We start from the raw sequence: 19,185 nt of genomic DNA, 5'->3' as shown, positions 1-19,185 counted from the left end.
AGATTATCTAGCACCCTGTCTGTGACGGTTGCACTCAACCCCTTGACCAGACTGGCAGTGGTTTGGTGTATGCTCCGAGACCTGAGCCATAGCCGGGCCATAAATTCTTCCAGTTTCAATCTGTTCTCTGAAAATCCACAAAGGAGCAGGGTGACACAGCGAGCATTGATGCATATGAGCTTGCAACACCGATCATGCGGCTAACATATGAATAGCACGTGGCTTTTCCAAGACTTATTTATCAAGGAACAAAGAAAGTTGTGGGTACAAGGAGTCTCATGCATACCTTTCCAATCGCATGTAATTTAACTATGAGCCAATCACTTTATCCCATAAATATGACAGCCTAAGTGAGCCTTTTTTGAGCTCCCCCTGCTAGGCAGTGTGGCTGCATGGCGGTGATCTCCCCTTGAGCTGGGACACCTCTCAAGGTTGCTCCTCGAGGCAGAAAGACCTTTTACCAATGGCAGATCTTTGGTAAGTGACCGATATCGGGCATAAACCTGTAGTATGATAACTTTGATTTTGCCTTGGTAACTTTAATTGCATGCTGAATTGATGCTAACGAAACTTTATATAAACTTTGCATATATAATCCTTTAGACATAAACCATTGACCAAGTCTGAGACTAGGTTTGGACCTAGCCACACCTAGACTACGCTCTGAGAAGGAGTTTAGAAAGCAAGGGGATCCACTCTGAACCTTGTGACTCAACTTGAGGGTCCTCCTTACCCTTTGCGTCCCCGGTCTCTCTGTGAATAATTCTAACTTGAGCGTAACTCAATTTTTCTTTGTACATCTTTCCATACGGTAATGAATAGAGTGAACCTTGCCATCAAACTTTGCTAAGTCACACTTTCACAACATTGTATGAAAACCACTTTCGCTAATAGCTTTGATGGTGATTCCTTAAGCAATCTAAATCACCCATTTGCGACAAATTGGCAGAGTCAGCAGGATCCTAAATCAGGATTCATGACACTGTCCGAGTGCATTGTGAAAACCTCTAGCAATGGGGACTCCACCACATCCGTGAGGAGGTTGTTTCAGTGAATGATTATTCTTACCGTAAAAAAAATTCTTTCTTACGTTGAGATGAAAGCTCTCCTGGTGCAACTTGTGCCTGTCACCCCTGGTCTTCTCCATGTGACCCCCCCCCGGAAGAGAGAGCCTCCATTCTCTTTGTAGCTGCCTTTTAAGTACCGGAATACAGTGATGCGGTCCTCCCAAACTTTCTCCTCTCTAGGGAGAAGAGACCCAAGTCCTTCAGTCTTTCCTTATGGGGCAGGTTCTCCAGCCCTTTGATCATCTTTGTGGCCCTCCTTTGGACCCTCTCCAGTCTCTCCATGTCCATCCTGAATTACGGGGACCAGAACTGGACACAGTACTCGAGGTGCGGCCTGACAAAGCGCTGAGTAGAGCAGGGTGATTACACCTCTATCTCCGTTAGTAATGTCCTTGCGGATGCTACTCAGGATCCGATTTGCCTTTGTTGCTGCAGCGGCACATTGCTGACTCACGTACAGCTCGTTGTCCACCAGGACCCCAGGTCCCTTTCCGTAAAGCTGCTCCCCAGTCATTCAGATCCTAGCCCGGTCTGGGCCCTTTGGTTATTCTGACCCATGCGCAGGACCTTGCACTTCTCTTTGTTAAGCTTCATACAGTTCTTGCTAGCCCACTCTTCCGGCCCATCCAGGTCTCTCTGTACAATGGCACTCGCTTCTGACACGTTCACCTTACCACCCGGTTTGGCATCATTAGCAAACTAGGTGACAGCGCTTTTGATCCCATCACCCAGGTCAGTTATGAAGATATTGAACAGCGTAGGACCCATTATGGATCCCTGGGGGACTCTGCAAGCAACAGGCTGCTAACCTGACTAAAAGCCATATAATTTTGGTAAAATGTGCGGGCTGGTTAGAAGTGAAGGGCAATAGCATAGCATTCTCTTTCTAACAAGTTAGAAAGAAAATGAAAGCGTTATACTTCTTCTGCTGATACCATTTCAAACTTCCGTTAGCTGCTCTGCACCTAACTTACAGTGACCTCAAGTAACTTCCACAGCTTAAAACAAAGGTTTGTGCTTGTCAGAGTAAAAAGGAGCTTAATTACCTACCCGCTCACTTTGGCTCTGTTGTAATAACAGAGCAGAGGGCGAACTTATTGCGACCTTTCAATACTTAAAGGGGTCTTATAAGAAAGATGGCAACAGACTTTTTAATAGGGTCTATAGCGATAGGACAGGGAGTAATGGTTTTAAACTAAAAGAGGGTAGATTCAGACTAGATGTAAGGAAGAAATTTTTTACTATGAGGGTGGTGAAACATGAACAGGTTGCCCAGAGAGGTGGTAGATGCCCCATCCCTGGAAACATTCACGGTCAGGTTGGATGGGGTTCTGAGCAACCTGATCTGTTTGAGGATGTCCCTGTTCATTGCAGGAGGGTTGGACTAGATGACGTTTAAAGGTCCCTTCCAAACCATTCTATGATCTTTTATAGTAACAGTACCTTTCTCTTTTCTGTGCTCCCTGCTCTGCAAACCTAAGCCAGAGTTACAGACTTGCTTCTCCCCAGCTGGCTCTCTTTATGCCTTGTCCTGGTTTACCCATCCCCTTTCCCAGGGAATTGCGGGTAGGTTGGTGGGCAGCCTTTAGGGCATATGTCAACTGCAGCTGTCACCCTTGGGACTTCATTCTGTTTGTGGTCTCCTGTGGGATTAGTAGCCTGTATTTGCTTTGGTGAATAGCAATTCTCAAGTTAGCCAAGATGCCTGGGAAGATGTGCTTGCAAGCTCAGAGAAGCAAAGTAAGTTCATTATTTGAGATAAAAGCCACCGGATGAGTTGAAGCTGAGCAACGTGCATTGCAGAAAGCATGATTATTGCACACAGTCCTTCCTCAGTAACTCTAAATGGGGCATTTTGGGGTGGGAGAGGGTTTTTATGTCTGCAGCTCCAGTTTTGTTAAATGTAGTTCATGTTTTATGGAACTATAAAGTATGATGTGGAAGGGACCTTGCCTCCTCACCTGTTGTGTCAGAAACGATGAAAGCTGGAGGCATCATGTTCTGTTGTAGGACTGATAGTAAGAGGACATAGTAGGGGTCAGGATGAGCACGATCCCTACTTTCGCACCCAAAGTTTCTTTGCATCCCGAGCAAGCGGCTGGTGCATGAGGAGTTGCCTTTTTCAAGGTGCAGAATGACTCTGTGCCTTTCCATGTTGCTTGCAGGGTACTTTATTGTCCCTAGAGCCTTGGGGAACTATGGAGGGCTGCTTTTAGGTTACAACTGTGTGGAATTCATCTACTATGTGGGTATGTAGCAGAACCTGGAGCGTGTGTGACGAGAGAAGACGGTGTGTGTATGCGGGAGACAAGGCGCGTCTCAGAAGTGCAGCTCCCAAAATGCAGATGGCAGAGCAGGTTCTGGGGGCTGGGCAGCTAAACAACAGGAACTGTTGGGAAGGAGCGTGAATCCATCTCTGACAGCCCAGGAAGAGTCAAGAGGTTTCTTACCTCTTGGTACTAGGGGATGGCTGGGAAAGGGAGATGGGTTCATCAGTTGTCTTTAGGTTGGTTTTGCCTTCTAATCTGCATCACGATGAGGTGCCTTTGGTTCTTGTCACACTGCAGCTGAAGAGAGGGACAACGAAGTCGTAAGAAATGCGACATAACACACCTAGCTGTCAATGTCACCGTTCCCCTGTCCCCAGTTGAATGTAGGCTGCATCTTGTCTCTTGGAAAATGTTCAGATGGGAGCCCTGCAAGTTTCACTGATGATTGGGCTGAAGCGGGCGATGCGTGATTCAAAGTTGAATGGGAATGTAGGGGAGGGGGTGGTCTGAGGTTAGTTTAATAGGGAAATATGGTGGTTTAGTTGTAAGTATCAGAAATATGTGGGAATGATAGCTTGGAGAGACCTCACAGGCCAGAGAGGTAGGAAGATAGGCTGCACAAATCAGGCCACAGAGCGAATCATATTCCTTGTGCATTTGGTCTGTGTCTACGTATTGGGTTTGCGTGGCAAGGTTTTAGTGACAGGGGTCTACAGAGGTGGCTCCTCTGAGAAGACTCCAGAAGACTCCCCAATGTCCAGTCTGATAGAGCCAGTGCCAGATGGCTCCAAGACAGACCTGCCCCTGGCCAAAGCTGAGCCAATCAGCAACGGTGGTAGCACCTCTGTGATAACTTATTTAAGAAGGGGGAAAAAAACTGCTGCATAACAGCAGCCAGAAGCGAGGACTGAGAATATGAGGGAGAAACAACCCTGCAGACACCAAGGTCAGTGAAGAAGGAGGGGGAGGAGGTGCTTCAGGCACAGGAGCAGAGATTCTCCTGCAGCCCGTAGCAAAGACCATGGTGAGGCAGGCTGTCACCCTGCAGCCCGTGGAGGTCCACGGGGGAGCAGATACCGCCTGCAGAGGACCCCACGCTGGAGCAGGTGGATGCGCTCAGAGGAGGCTGTGACCCCGTGGAGATCCTGCAGTGGAGCAGGCTCCTGGCAGGACCTGTGGAGAGAGGAGCCCATGCTGGAGCAGGTTTGCTGGCAGGACTTGTGATGCCGTGGGGGACCCACACTGGAGCAGTCTGTTCCTGAAGGACTGCACCCCATGGAAAGGACCCAGGCTGGAGCAGTTCATGGGAAGGACCCACACTGGAGAAATTTGTGGAGAACTGTCTCCCATGGGAGGGACCCCACGCTGGAGCAAGGGAAGAGTGTGAGGAGGAAGGAGCAGCAGAAACAACACGGGATGAACTGACCACAACTCCCATTCCCCGTCCCCTTGTGCTGCTCAGCGGGAAGGAGCTAGAGAAAATCAGGAGTGAAGCTGAGCTCAGGAAGAAGGGAGAGGTGGGAAGAAGGGAGAGGTGGGGGGAAGGTGTGTTAAGATTTGGGTTTATTTCTCATTACCCTACTGTGACTTTTGATTGACAAGAAATTAAACTAATTTCCCCAAGTCGAGTCCGGTTTTGTCCGTGACGGTACTTGCTGAGTGGTCTCCCTGTCCTTATCTCAACCCACAAGCCTTTTGTTATATTTTTCTCTCCCCTGTCCAGTTGAGGAGGGGGACTCATAGAGTAGCTTGGTGGGCACCTGGCATCCAGCCAGGGTCAACCCATCACATCTCTCTCTCTCTGTCACTTTTAAAACATACCTTCTATGTCTATTCTTATCCAGTAAACTGTCTTTATTTTTAAATTATTTCTTGGCTTTCTTTAATGCTGTTGCCTTTATATTTTCTGTCTATGTCTTCATTTGTATAGTTCGCAGTCACTATTTGTTAGTTCTTTCCTCTCTTAATCCCTTGGCTTTTCAAATATTTTTTTCTATGTCTGCTTTTATCTAGTGTGCTGTCCCTATTTTTAGTTTTTTCCTGTCTGTCCTGTACCTAATTGCTTTTTAACTTTTCCTTCTATGACTACTTTTATCAAGCTCCCTACCCCTATTTTTTACTTCTTTCCAGTCATGTACCACTTTGCTTTAAAAATCTACTTTCTATGTCTCTGTTTATTTAGTTTGCTGTCTCTATTTTTAATTTTTTTCCTTTGCTTCCCTAATCCCTGTTGCTTTTAAAAATATTCTTTCTATGCCTACTTTTATTCCCTTGGCTGTCTTTTTAAAATTATTTCTTGTCTGTCCTTAGCGATGTTGCTTTTTAAAATTTTCTTTTTATGTTTTAGTTTGTTGTCGCTATTTTTAAATATTTTCCTTATTTCCTTAATCCCTGCTGCTTTTAAAATTTTCTATCTACTTTTATCCCATTCACTGTTATTATTTTGCTCTTTCCTTTTTAGTATTAATTGTCATTCCTTAGTGCCTTTGCTTTTTAAATTCTTTTACATCTCTGTTTTAGTTTGCTGACCCTATTTTTTATTTTTCCCCTTATTTCCCTGATGCCAATCGCTTTTTAAATGTTCTTTCTATGCCTACTTTTTTTCCCTTCAATGTCTTTAATTATTTCTTGTCTTCTCTTAGTGCCATCACTTCTTAAATTTTCTGTCTATGTCTGCACTTTAGTTTGCTGTCGCTATTTTTTATTTCTTTCCTCTGTTAATCCCTTGGCTTTTAAAATTTTGCTTTTATGTCTAATTTTATCTAGTTTGCTCTCCCTATTTTTTAATCTTTTATTTTCTGTCCAGTAGCCTTTCTCTTTTTAAATTTTCCAGTCTATGTTAATTTAGTTTGTTGTCCCTATTTTTAATTTTTTTTCATTCATTTCCCTAATCCCCATCGCTTGTTAAATGTTCTTTCTATGTCTACTTTTATCTTGTTTGCTGGTTTTTTTAAATTATATCTTGTCTTTCTTAGTGCAGACACTTTTAAAATTTTCTTTCCACATCTCCGTTTTAGTTCAGTCACTATTTTTTATTTTCCCCCTTATTTCCCTAATGCCTATCACCTTTTAATTGTTCTTTCTATGCCTCCTTTTATTCCCTTCACTGTCTTTTTAAAATTATTTCTTGTTTTTTCCTTAGTGCCATCGCTTTTAAATTTTCTTTCTATGACTCTGTTTTATTTCACCGTTGCTATTTTTTAATTCTTTCCTCTCTTAATTCCTTGGCTTTTAAAATTTTCTGCTTTTATATCGTTTGTTGTCATTATTTTAATTTTTTTCTTTTTTTTTCCTTAGTGCCATTGGTTTTTAAATTTTTTCTACATATCTGCTTTAGTTCGCTGTCGCCATCTTTTAATTTTTTCCTTATTTCCTTATTTCCTTAATTCCTGTTGCTATTAAACTTTTCTACTTTTAGCCTGTTCACTGTCTTTTTGAATTATTTTTTCTTGTGTTTTCTTAGTGCCATCACTTTTAAAATTTTTTTTCCTATGTTTCGGTTTTAATTCACTGTTGGTATCCTTTAATTTTTCCTTATTTCTTTAATCCCCATTGCTTTTATCTTTGTATGTCTACTTTTATCAAGAAGTCTAACCCTATTTTTTTATTATTTCCTGTCTTTCCTGTGTCACATTGCTTTTAAATTTTTTTCCTATATCTACTTTTATCCAGTTCACTGTCTTTATTTCTTATTTCAGTCTGGTCTGTGTTGTACCCTGTCACTTTAAAAATTTTGTTTCTATGTCTTTGTTTATCTAGTTTGCTGTTCCTGTTTTTAATTTTTTTCTTTATTTCCTTAATCTTGTTGCTTTTTAATTTTTTTCCCTACGTCTCCTTTTATCTAGTTTCTGTCCCTACTTTTCAATTTTTTCTTGTCTTTTGGGTACTCTCAAATTTAAATTTTATTTATGTCTGAGTTTTAGTTTGTTGTCCCTATTTTTAATTTTTTCCTCCTTTAATGCCTTCATTTTAAAATTTTTTTTCTATGTCTACTTTTATCTAGTTTTCTGTCCCTATTTTAATTTTTTTCCCACTGTCTTGGACCCTTTTGCTTTTAAATCTGCTTTCTATGTCTACTGTCTATGACTATTTTTTAATTCTTTCTTGTTTGTCACATACCCTGTTGCTTTTTAAATTCTTTTTGTGTCTTAGTTTTTTTTCTCTTCCCTCAGTTCATCCCAACGCTTTAGAGGGTCTCCTCAGCATGCTTTTATCTCTGGAGCGTAATTTGAACCCCCTGGGTTTGTCAGAACATCTCCTCGGGTCATCCCTTTTCCTCAGAGCAGTCTTTTTGCCCTCTCCTCCATCTTGATGGCCTCCAATCGGTCAGTGTCTCCCTGACACTATCTGTACTCTGTTCAAATCCCCTTGCAAGTCCCTTTGTGCCCTCGAGCCTTCTTCTGTCCCTCTGGCCACCTCAGCACCCCTCTGTTTCTGTCCTGACGCTTCCTGTGAGCATCCTTGCGTTCTGTGGCCATCCTTCAGTTATGCAGCAGGCTTTGTACCTTTCTTATCCAGAGACAACTACTCCTCAGGCTTTCATTTTGTCCCAGAGCACTCTTACCTTCCCGTCTGCCATGTTGGATGCCTCTGTTTGGTCCCTGGTCCCCTGAGGACATCTGTACTCTGTTCAAATCCCCTCCAGAGTGCCTCATTGTGTGAGCATTCCTTTTTTTTCCTCTATGACCACGTTGCCCCCTGGAGTCCTTTTCATTCCCGTCACGACACCTCCTGAGACTGTCCTCGTGCCCCACGGCACCCTTGGAGCTCTGCAGCCCTCTTTGTATCTCTCTTATTCAGACTGAACCCTTCCTCAGGCTGTCTCTGTGCCCCACAGCTCTCTTACCTCATTCACTGCCATCTAGGATGTCTCCATTCAGTTGCTCATCCCCTGAGGACATCTGTACATTGCTGGGACACCTTCTCGAGTTTTGTGTTGTGTCCCAGAGCCGCCTTCCATCTCTTTCACTCTCAGCACCCTTCTCCTGCTGTCATCATGCCTCCCGAGGCCATACACAGCCCTCTTTTGGCTCCGTAGCACACTTTGCCCCCTTCTCACTCCCTGAGAATCTTCCCCAATGCCATGTTTCATCTCCAGAACGCTCATGTCGTCCTCTATGCTAACTAGGATACCTCTGTTCAGTTCCTGGTCCCCTGAGGACATCTGTAGTTTGTTCAAATGCCCTCTGGACTTTTTCATCATGTCCTCGAGACTTCTTTTGTCTGTCCCTCTCAGAACCCCTCTGCTACTGTCACGATGCCTCCTGAGGTCTTGGACATTCTCTGCAGCACACTTTTATCTCCGTAAGCCCTCTTTGGACTCACTTTGTCGCAATTGCACCTTTAAGATCTCTGTTCCAAAAAAGAGCATTCTTTTTCTTCTCTATGCCATCTAGGATGCCTCCCGAGACCTTCCTTGTGCTCCCCAGCATTTTGGTAACACTTTCCCTCCCTTTCAATCCCTCTTATCCCTCTGAGCCTTTCACGACCTCTCTGCTCCTAGTCACTGTGCCTCCCGAGACCTTCTTTGTGTACCACAGCCCTGTTTTAGCTCTGTCGCGGACTTTGATCCTCTCTCATTGCCTTGGAAACCCATCCTTGGGTTGGTTTGCACCACGAGCACTCTTGTCATCCTCTCTGCCATCTAGGGTGCCTCCATTTGGTCCCCGGCCTCCCGAGGACATCTGTACTCCGTTCAAATCCCCTCCAGACTTCCTCCTTGTGTCCCTGAGCCTTCTTTGGCATCTTTGGCCCAATCAGGACCCCTCTAATGGTGTCACGATGCCTTTGAGGTTGCCCTTAGCACACTTCTGGCTTTGTCGTGGACCTCACATCCCTCTCGTTCCCTCAGAAGACTTCCTGAGTCCATATCTGTGACCCAGCCCAGCCATTCTGTCCTCTCTTCCCTCTAGCCATGCCTCTACTTTCTCCCTGGCCCTCTGATGACATGCTTACTCGGCTGAGATTCCCTCTGGATTTAATTGTTGGTTTCCCAATCCTTTTTCTGCCTCCCTGGCTCCCTCAGGACATTTCTTCTCCCAGTCACGACACCTCCAGAGACCTTCCTTGTGCTCCACATCCATCTTTTAGCACTTTAGGCGGGGCCATCTTTGAGCCACAGAACACTCATTTGTTTCTCTACGCTATCTAGGTTTTCCGTGTTCAGTCCCTTGCCACCTGAGACCGTCTGTACTCTGCTCTGATGATCACCTGAGTTCCTCCTTGTCATCCCCAAGCCTCGTCTTGTCCATTAGCACCCCTCAACACCCCTCTCCTCACAGTCACGATGCCTACCGAGACCTTCCTTGATCTCCACAGCACCTCATAGCACTTTATCTCCCTTTCTATCTATCTCTCTTGTTCCGTCAGCGCCTCCCTTCTTTCTTTGCTACACAGTGCTCCTTTATCTTTCTCTCCACCACTGAGGGCGTCTCCGTTTGGTTCCTCTCTCACTCAGTCACCTGTAATTTGCCTAGATGCCCTCCTGAGACTCCAAGGCCCTCACTGTGTCTCCAAGCCTTCTTTTCTTACCTTGCCCCCTCACTGCCACTTTCTATGTCTTCAGAGTCCCTTCTTGTACTCCACAGGACTCTTGTAGCACTTTAGCTCCCTTTTGATTTTATTTTTGTGTGCTCTTCAGAGCGCTCTTACCTTACTCTTTGCTGTTTAGGATGCCTTCATTCAGCCCCCGGCCCCCTGATGACATCCGTACTTTCTTGAAATCCCCTTCCTCATTGTTATCTCTGAGGCTTCTTTGGTCTCTCAGGTCCACTCGGGACTCCTCCGCCCCCTTTGCTGAGCTGTCGTGAGACATCCCCTATGACCTAGAGCCCTGTTTTAGCTCAGGAGGGCACTTTGCACCCCTCGTTTCCCCTCAGAATGCTTCCTGAGTCAGTGTGTGTTACTCTGGTCGGTCTTTCTGTCCTCTCATCCGTTCGGTGCGCCTCCACTCGGTCCCCGGTCCCCTGAGGACATCTGTACTTTGTTCAATTCCTTTTTGAGCTCGTTGCATCCCCAAGACTTCTTTGGTCTCTCTGACCCCTTTGGGACTTCTCTAATCCCTGCAACAATGCCTGTTATTCTGTCAGAACCTTTTCTGAAGCCATCTTTGTGCTCCAGAGCCATCTTTTTTTTTTTCCCGTCTTATAGTATGTTTCTATTTGGTATCTGGTACCCTAAAGATGTCTATCTTTAGCTAAGATACCCTCTTGAGTTTTTCAGAGTGTTTTGCAATTTATTTTTGTTCTAGCTACTTTGGTGCTAGTTAGGCTGCTTCATACAGCTTGATACATTTCTTGTATTCCAATGGTTTTTTGGTGTTTTCTGTCCTTTGCAACTCATCTAGTTCTCTTAGGGGAGTCCGTTGGAGAGACTATCAAGGTGATTCTGAATCATCAGCTATTTACAGTAAATAAGTTACTTTGCAACCAGACTTGTTTTTGAGAAGGAATTCTTACAGGTCCATCCAGAATGTAGTTCTGGTAGAAATTAGGTAGTATGCGTGGTCTTGCTGGAAACGAAGTGTAACCCCATAGCATTTTGGGGTTTTTTATAGGAAACTAAAGCATATAATTTTTGATAATAATATAGTTTTTGCATTTAATGAACTACTTTCTTACATAGCTTAGTATGACATCTATCTTTTTCTATCTATGTCCCAGAAAAATTAAGTTTCATTCCTTACCCAGTCATGTTGCTGATGCAATAGATGTAGTTGTAGTAAAAGAGCAGGTACCACCATTTCCAGTAAGGGTTGCTTTCTCTGTTCAGCATCTTACATGCTATAAACTTAAGGCAGATGAGCAAACTCCCTGCTGCTCCTCCGCCACCTTTATGCCTTCTGGTGATTCACCCCTCCCCTTCCCCAGGTGATTGTGGGAAGGGCGGTGGGCGAGGCCCGGGGTATATGAGCCACAGCCTCTCCTCAGGGAGCTCATTCTGCTCCTGGCCTTCTCTGATGTTAGTGCTCTGCTGTTCTTCCAGTTGATTGCTGCTTTTGAGCTGTCTAAGATATTTGGGCAGATGTGTTTTGATATTTAGAGAAGCAGAGGTGTCTGTCTGAGGTAAGAGCTTCAAGACCGGTCAAGGTTCAGCAGCTTATGTAATAGAAAGTACACCTATATACAGTGGGGGTTTTTTTGGGTCAGTGATTTTGTATTGAGTGTTCACAGCTGGCAAAATGATTTAATAGTATGTAGGGTTTTCTTATTCCAGGTGCTTTGCATTTTCCTGGAATTCCTGACTTTATTGAGGGTGCAACTTTTTTTTTCACTAGTTGTGCTGTATGTTGTGTATGTTGCTGATATAATTTCTGGTAATAGGACTGATCATGAGATTATCTAGCAGGGCTTAAGGTGAGCATTTTCTATGTATCTGTATATAGACTTTTAACATTTCTTAAGAAAGCAGCAGTGACATAATTCATAATGTCTTTCAGGGTATGGGGCAGCTCACAGGGTGCTAACTTGTCCTTATAACCTTTGCAGCTTGCAGCAGGCCCCTCAGATTATAAGCATCAGGAGTGAGTAGCTTACAGGTTTAGGATTTCTTTATTTTGAAGGTGGAAGCAATGAGCGAAACGGGCTATTGGCACTGGAGGTGACTCAGGGAAGGTGAGCTATGACTAGTGGGTCAACTAGCAGTTAATTTTCAAGGGTTGTATTGTTGGTGAGGTTAGAAGCATCCCTTTATTGTGTTTTATGGGTGGTACCCAAGCAGAATGGCAGAAGCAGGGTGGGTGAGTGGCCAAGGTAAAGGAATGAAAGATGGGAAGGCTGTGGTTTTGGGCAGTATCTCAGCATGTGCCTTTTTCCTCAGGTGCTGTGAGCAGGCTCGGAGGGGTGAAGCTGCAGGCTGATGAGCGGTCTGAGAAGGTGAGGCAGTTGTCAGCTGGGTCTGTGTCTAAGAGTAGATAATCATGTGGCAACTCAGTTAGGTGTTTCTCTTTGGTTTTGCAGGTGCCATTCAGGCAGCATTTAGCATTGGATTTGAGGTGAGCTAGGACAGTAGCAAGGAGGAGCATGGGACTGTTGACTTCTCCCAAGCACAACAGCAGTTTTCAGTCTCTTGGTATATTAGGTGCCAGAAGCAATGACGGACACTGCATCTGACTTTGGAATTGGCATGGTGCAGGTGAACGGAAGGCCACCTTGCTTCTGAGGAGGGGGGGTGTTGTGGAAGAGGTTGGCATTGATGGATGTGATGCTTACTGCTGGCACTGTTTTTCTGAAGATGAAGAGGAATCTGGTAACTGCAGAAATATCCCAGGTAGCTGATGTGGCTTATGGTGTAGCATGGATTCAGACCCCTGGCTCTCTGAAAGCCAAATGGAAGGACTGGGACTGAGCTGAGCAGGGGGCTCTGGTTGGAGGGTACAAGGTTGGGAATTGCAGGGAGGGTATTTAAGTTAGCGTCGGGGAGAGGGCTGCCCAGGAAGAGTCACCTTTGGGCAGGTAAAGGGAGAGGGTTACTCGTCAGCACAAGACTAGCGTGGGCAGGGCAGTTCCAGCCTGTGTGGTGTAGTTTGTGCAGTCTGCCTTCTGTGTCATAGACCTTCCTGAAGTCTCCATGTCATCTCTGTGCTCAAGGAGCACAGTATGTCCCCTGGGTGCCATGCCTAGGGTCTTGAATGCCTGTATGCATCAGTATAGTGCCAACTGGGTGCTTCTTTTCTTGCATTACAAGATTAAAGCGTGGATAGGTCTTTCATCTCAGAAGTTTCTGGTCATCCTCTTTTGCGGCATTGTTCCAGGCCACATCAACATGTCTGATGTTGAGTGGTCAGTTTTCATGGATCCCTTTTCTGGGACTTCTTCCCTCCATCCCTACATTCTTGGGTCTTTAAGCAAGGCAGCTTGCGCATGCTTCATCCCAGTTGCGGCTGTATCTTCTTGTCACGGGGCACGGCATTCAACTTTTCTGGAACTGCTGTAGATTCTTCCTCACAACCCCTTAGGTGTTCTTGCCCCATGGCATCTCTGGTCCAGGAGTTCGTTCTTCTTACAGGGAGCGTTCTTATGTCCCTGGGTTGTGTCCTTTGTCTTGTTTGTGTGCAGCGTTGGTCTGTGTGTGGTTTTTGTCTGGGTTGGAGCTGCTCTGCCTGGGGGCGTAGCAGTGATAGACTCAGCCAAAAAATAGCAGTGAGATTCTCTACTTAATATCTTGACAGGCCTAGGCTTTGTAGGCAAAGGGTGTACAGTCCATTTTGGAGCAAGTAGCCACATATGCAGCAGGTGAGGAGAGTCATTTCCATAGTGTTATGCAGACACAGGGGATGACCAGATTTTTTCACGGTAGGGTGTAGTTGGACTCCAGATGGTATTCCTAAATGGAAACAAGACCTCTACAATTGTTCAGCTATCACTCTGCATCCGGGTGAGCTGTTCAATATTTCTTTGCTATATGCAGAGGTATGAGCTGGGCGCCTATGGGCAAAAGAGGAGAGGTGAGTGGTCAGTGCAAGAAGGTGGTTTGTTGCGTGGTGTCAGAGGGAAGATGTGACTGGTGGCTATATGACTACCTTATAGGTTTTGGGTTTTTTATTCTGAAGGTGCGAAGCAATGAGCAAAGCAGGCTATCGGCACTGGAGGTGGCTCAGGCAAGGTGAGCTGTGACTAGTGGGGTGAAGTAGCAGTTAATGTTCAGGTCTTGTATTCTTGGTGAAGGTCAAAGCACCCCTTGTTTGTGTCTTACAGGTGATAACTGAGTCTCAGTGTAGCAACCTGTAAATAGCAGAGGCAGGGCGGGTGAGCGGCCGAGGTAAAGGAGCAGGAGATGGGAATCGCTGCAGGCAGCCTGCGGTTTTGTGCAGTACCTCAGCATGTGCCTTTTTGCTTTTGTTTTGGCAGGTGCTGCACGTTGTCTCAGAGGGACAAAGCAGCGTGCTGACAAGAGGTCTGTGAAGGTGAGGTGGTTGTCGTCTGGGTCGGTGTCTAAGAGCAAAGTATCCTGTGGCCACTCCGTGAAGCGTTTCTCTTTGGTCTTGCAGGTGCTGTGTGGGCCGCCTGTGGAACTGATGAGCTTTTGAGGTGAGCTGGGGAGTAGCGAGGAGGAGCGCAGGGCTGGTGATTTCTCACAAGTGCAACAGTAATTTTCTCTCTCTTGGTATCTTAGGTGCCAGAAGCGATGACGGCCACAGCGTCCGACTTTGGAGTCGGCACGGTGCGGGTGAGCGGAAGGCCACCTTGCTCTTGGGGGGGAGGGTGTTGTGCAAGAGGTCAGTGTCGACTGATGTGATGCTTACTGCTGGCACTTGTTTGTTTTTTCTTTTTTTTGCAGGTGATGAAGAGGAACCTGGCGACTGCAGGAATGCCCCAGTTAGCCAATGTGGCTTGTTTGGTTTTTGTTGAGGATGGATTCAAACCCTTGGCTCTCTGAAAGCTAAGTTGAAGGACTGGGGCTGGGAGGAGGCAGACAAGGCTGGGAATGGTGGGGAGTGGGATTAAAAGGTAATGTAGGGGATAGGGCTGTCCAGGTAAAGGGAGTGGGTTGCTTATCAGCAACACATTATGTGTGCTGGGCAGGGCAGTTCCAGCCTGTGTCGGTGTGGTGTTGTGTAGTTTGTGTAGTCTGTCTTCTGTGTCTTGGAGCTTCCTCGGGTCCTAATATCCTCATTGTTCTTTGTGCTTAAGAAGCTCAGCATGTGCCTTGGGCACCAACCCTAGGGTCTCAAATGCTTGTATTCATCGACATAGTACCTATCGGGTGCTTATTCTCTTGCATTACAAGCTTAAAGGCTGGATCGGTCTCACTTCTCTTGAAGTTTCCAGTCGGTTCTCTTGTGGCGTTGTTCCAGGCTGTGTCAGCAGCTCTGCTCTTAGCCTTCTATAGTCACGGACTGGGATGATTCCCTGCATCCTTATGTTCTTTGGTCTTGAAGCCAGGCCTCTTGTGCATCCATCATCTCAGTTTTGACTGTAACTTCTTATGGGCCATTATGTTGCACTCTTTTCTGGGGCTGCCATAGAGCCTCCTCGCCTCACCGTTGTGGCCCTGTAGGTGTTCTTGCCTGACAGCATCTCTGGTCCGGACATCGTTGTTCTTGCCGAGAGCTTTTCTCTTGTCTTTTGAGTTGCATTGTCTGTCATGTTTTGAGGGGTGTTGGTCTCTGTGTGTGTGTTTGGCTTGGAGCTGCTCTGCCCAGGTGTGTGGAGTCAGGGGTGGGTGGAATAGCAGTAAGAGCCTATGGTTAATATGTTGATATGCCTAGACTATTTAGGCAATGGTTATACGGTCATCTGAAATTGAGTAGCCATTGGCAGGTTGTGTGGACAGTCATTTCCATAGCATTTGATGGGGGTGATTAGAGCCATGTGGGAGGGGCTGTTCAGTGGTAGTGAAGCAGACTGAATCTCAAAGGTGGTAAGGCTTGTATGTGTGGGGCTTAAAGTTTTTGGTCTCTTTTGTTATAATGGGAGGCTGTACTTAGACTCCAGATGGTATTTCTAAATGAAATTGATTCCTCTGGACCTGTTCAGCTATCAATCAGCATTTGGGTGACTCATTCAATATTGCATTTTCAGATGCAGAGACACAAGCTGTGTGCCAATGGGTGACGGAGGAGAGGCCAGCAGAATGCTTTAAGAAGGTGGGTTGGTGTGTGGTGTTGGAGGGAAGATGCAACCGGTGGCTGTATGGCTAGCTTATAGATTTCGTGGTTTTTAATTTTAAAGGTGCAAAGCAGGATATTGGCACTAGAGCTGACTCCAGCAAGGTGAGCCATGACTAGCAGGCTCAAGTAGCAGTTATTTTTCAGGTCTTGTATTCTTGGTGAAGGTTGAAGCATCCCTTGTTGTTTGTGTCTTACAGGTGATAACTGAGTCTCAGTGTAGCAACCTGTAAATAGCAGAGGCAGGGCGGGTGAGCGGCCGAGGTAAAGGAGCGGGAGATGGGAATCGCTGCAGGCAGCCTGCGGTTTTGTGCAGTACCTCAGCATGTGCCTTTTTGCAGGTGCCGCACGTTGTCTCAGAGGGACAAAGCAGTGTGCTGACAAGAGGTCTGTGAAGGTGAGGTGTTTGTCATCTGGGTCGGTGTCTAAAGAGCAAAGTATCCTGTGGCCACTCCGTGAAGCGTTTCTTTTTGGTCTTGCAGGTGCTGTGTGGGCCACTTGTGGAATTGGACGAGCTTTTGAGGTGAGCTGGGGAGTAGCGAGGAGGAGCGCAGGGCTGGTGATTTCTCACAAGTGCAACAGTAATTTTCTCTCTCTTGGTATCTTAGGTGCCAGAAGCGATGATGGCCACAGCGTCAGACTTTGGAGTCGGCACGGTGCGGGTGAGCGGAAGGCCACCTTGCTCTTGGGGGGGAGGGTGTTGTGCAAGAGGTCAGTGTCGACTGATGTGATGCTTACTGCTGGCACTTGTTTGTTTTTTCTTTTTTTTGCAGGTGAAGAGGAATGTGGCGACTGCAGGAATGCCCCAGTTAGCTAATGTGGTTTGTGTGTGTGTTCTTGAGGATGGCTTCAGACCTGTGGCCCTTTGTAAGATAAGTGGAAGGACCACAGCTGGGAGGAGACAGACAAGGTTGGGACTTGCAGGGAGGCATTTTAAAGGTAGTGTAGGTGAGAGGGCTGTCCAGGTAAAGCGAGCGGGTTACTTTTCAGTGCAAGACTAGCGTGGGCAGGGCAGTTCCAGCCTGTGTCGGTGTGGTGTTGTGTAGTTTGTGCAGTCTGTCTTCTGTGTGGTAGACCTTCCTGAATTCTCCATGTCATCTCTGTGCTCAAGGAACACAGTCTCGAATGCCTGTATGCATTGGTATAGTGCCAACTAGGCGCTTCTTTCCTTGCATAACAAGCTTAAAGCGTGGATAGGACTTGCGTGTCAGAAGTTTCCGGTCAGTCCTCTTTTTGTGGCATCGTTCCAGGCTGAGTCAGCAGCTCCGATCTTGATTGGCCTGTTTTCATAGATCCTTTTTCTCGGACTTCTTCCCTGCCATCCCTATGTTCTTAGGCCTTTATGCAGGGCTTCTTGCGCACGCTTCGTCCCAGTTGTGGCCATATCTTCTTGTCAAGGGGCACGGCATTTGACTTTTTCTGGAGCTGCCATAGATTCTTCCTCACGGCCCCCTAGGTCGTCTTGCCCGATGGCATCTCTGGTCCAGGAGTCATTCTTACAGGGGGAGCGTTCTTATGTCCCTGGGTTGTGTCCTTTGTCTTGTTTGTGTGCAGTGTTGGTCTGTGCGTGGTTTTTGTCTGGGTTGGAGCTGCTCTGCCTGGAGGTGTAGCAGTGATAGGCTCAGCAGGAAAATAGCAGTGAGATTCTCTACTTAACATCTTGACAGGCGTAGGCTTTGTAGGCAAAGGGTGTACAGTCCATTTTGGAGCAAGTAGCCATATATGCAGCAGGTGAGGAGAGTCATTTCCATAGTGTTATGCAAACACAGGGGATGACCAGATTTTTTTCACAGTAGGGTGTAGTTGGACTCCACATAGTATACCTGAACGGAAACAAGACCCCTGGAGATCAGCTATCGCTCTGCATCTGGGTTACTTGTTTGATATTGCTTTTTCAGATGCAGATGGACAAGCTATGGGCCAAAGGGTGACAGGAGGCGAGCAGTTGCCATAAGAAGGTAGTCTATTGCGTGGTGTCAGAGGGAAGATGTGACTGGTGGCTATATGACTACCTTATAGGTTTTGGTTTGTTTTTTAATTTTGAAGGTGGAAGCAATGAGCAAAGCAGGATACTGGCTCTGGAGCTGCCTTGGCAAGGTGAGCTGTGACTAGTGGGCTGAAGCAGCAGTTAATTTTTCAGGTGTTGTATTGTTGGTGAAGTTAGAAGCATCCCTTCTTTGTGTCTTCCAGGTGGCAGCCAGGTCTGAATGTGGTGACCTGTAAATGATGGAGGCGGCCTAAGGTAAGGGAGTGGGAGATGGGAATAGCTGTGGGCAGGCTGCAGTTTCAGCAGTATCTCAGTGTGTGTCTTTTGCTCTCTTTTTTCTTTTTCAGGTGCTGTACATGGGCTCGGAGGGGTGAAGCAGCATGCCAACGAGCAGTCCGAGAAGGTGAGGCGGTTGTCGGCCGGGTTGGCGTCTCGGAGCAAAGTATGCTGCAACAATTCAGCGAAGCGTTTCTCTTTGGTTTTGCTGGCGCCCTGCGGGCCGCCTGTGGAATTGGATGAGCTTTTGAGGTGAGCTGGGGAGTAGCAAGGAGGAGCAGGGGCTGGTGACTTCTCACAAGCACAACAGTAATTTTCTGTCTCTTGGTATCTTAGGTGCCAGAAGCAATCATGACCACAGCATCTGACTCTGGAATCTATGTGGAGCAGGTGAGCAGAAGCCTATATTGCTTTTGAGGAGGAGGGTGATGTTGAAGATATTGATATCAACCGACAGGATGATTGCTGCTGGTGCTTGTTTTTCTTGCAGGTGTTGAAGAAGAACCTGGCGACTGCAGCAGGAACATCCCAGTTATCCAATGTTGATTTTTTTTCTTGTCAAGAATGGAATCAAACCCCTGGCTTTTTGACAGCTAAGTTGAAGGGGAGGGCCTGGGAGGAGGGGATAAAGTTGGCAATTGTAGGGAGGTGAGTTAAATGTAGTATAGGGGAGAGGGCTGCCTGTGTAAAGGGAGCGAGTTACTCTTTGGTGCAAGACTAGTACGGGTAGGGCAGTTCCAGCCTGCGTCTGTGTGTTGGTGTGTAGTTTGTGCAGTCTGTCTTCTGTGTCTTAGACCTTTCTTGGGTCTCAATGTTCTCGTTGCTCTTGGCGCTCGAGGAGCACAGTATGCGCCTCGGGTGCCATCCCTATGCCTGTACTCGTCGGCACAGAGCCCATCGGGTGCTTCTTTTTTTGCGTTATAAGCTTAAAGCGTAGATCAGTCTTGTGTCTTGAAGTTTCTTGTCAGTCCTCTCTTG

This window comes from Gavia stellata, chromosome 16 (genome assembly GCF_030936135.1).
Source record: "Gavia stellata isolate bGavSte3 chromosome 16, bGavSte3.hap2, whole genome shotgun sequence".
Taxonomy (NCBI): domain Eukaryota; kingdom Metazoa; phylum Chordata; class Aves; order Gaviiformes; family Gaviidae; genus Gavia; species Gavia stellata.
This window is presented reverse-complemented; position numbering follows the sequence as displayed.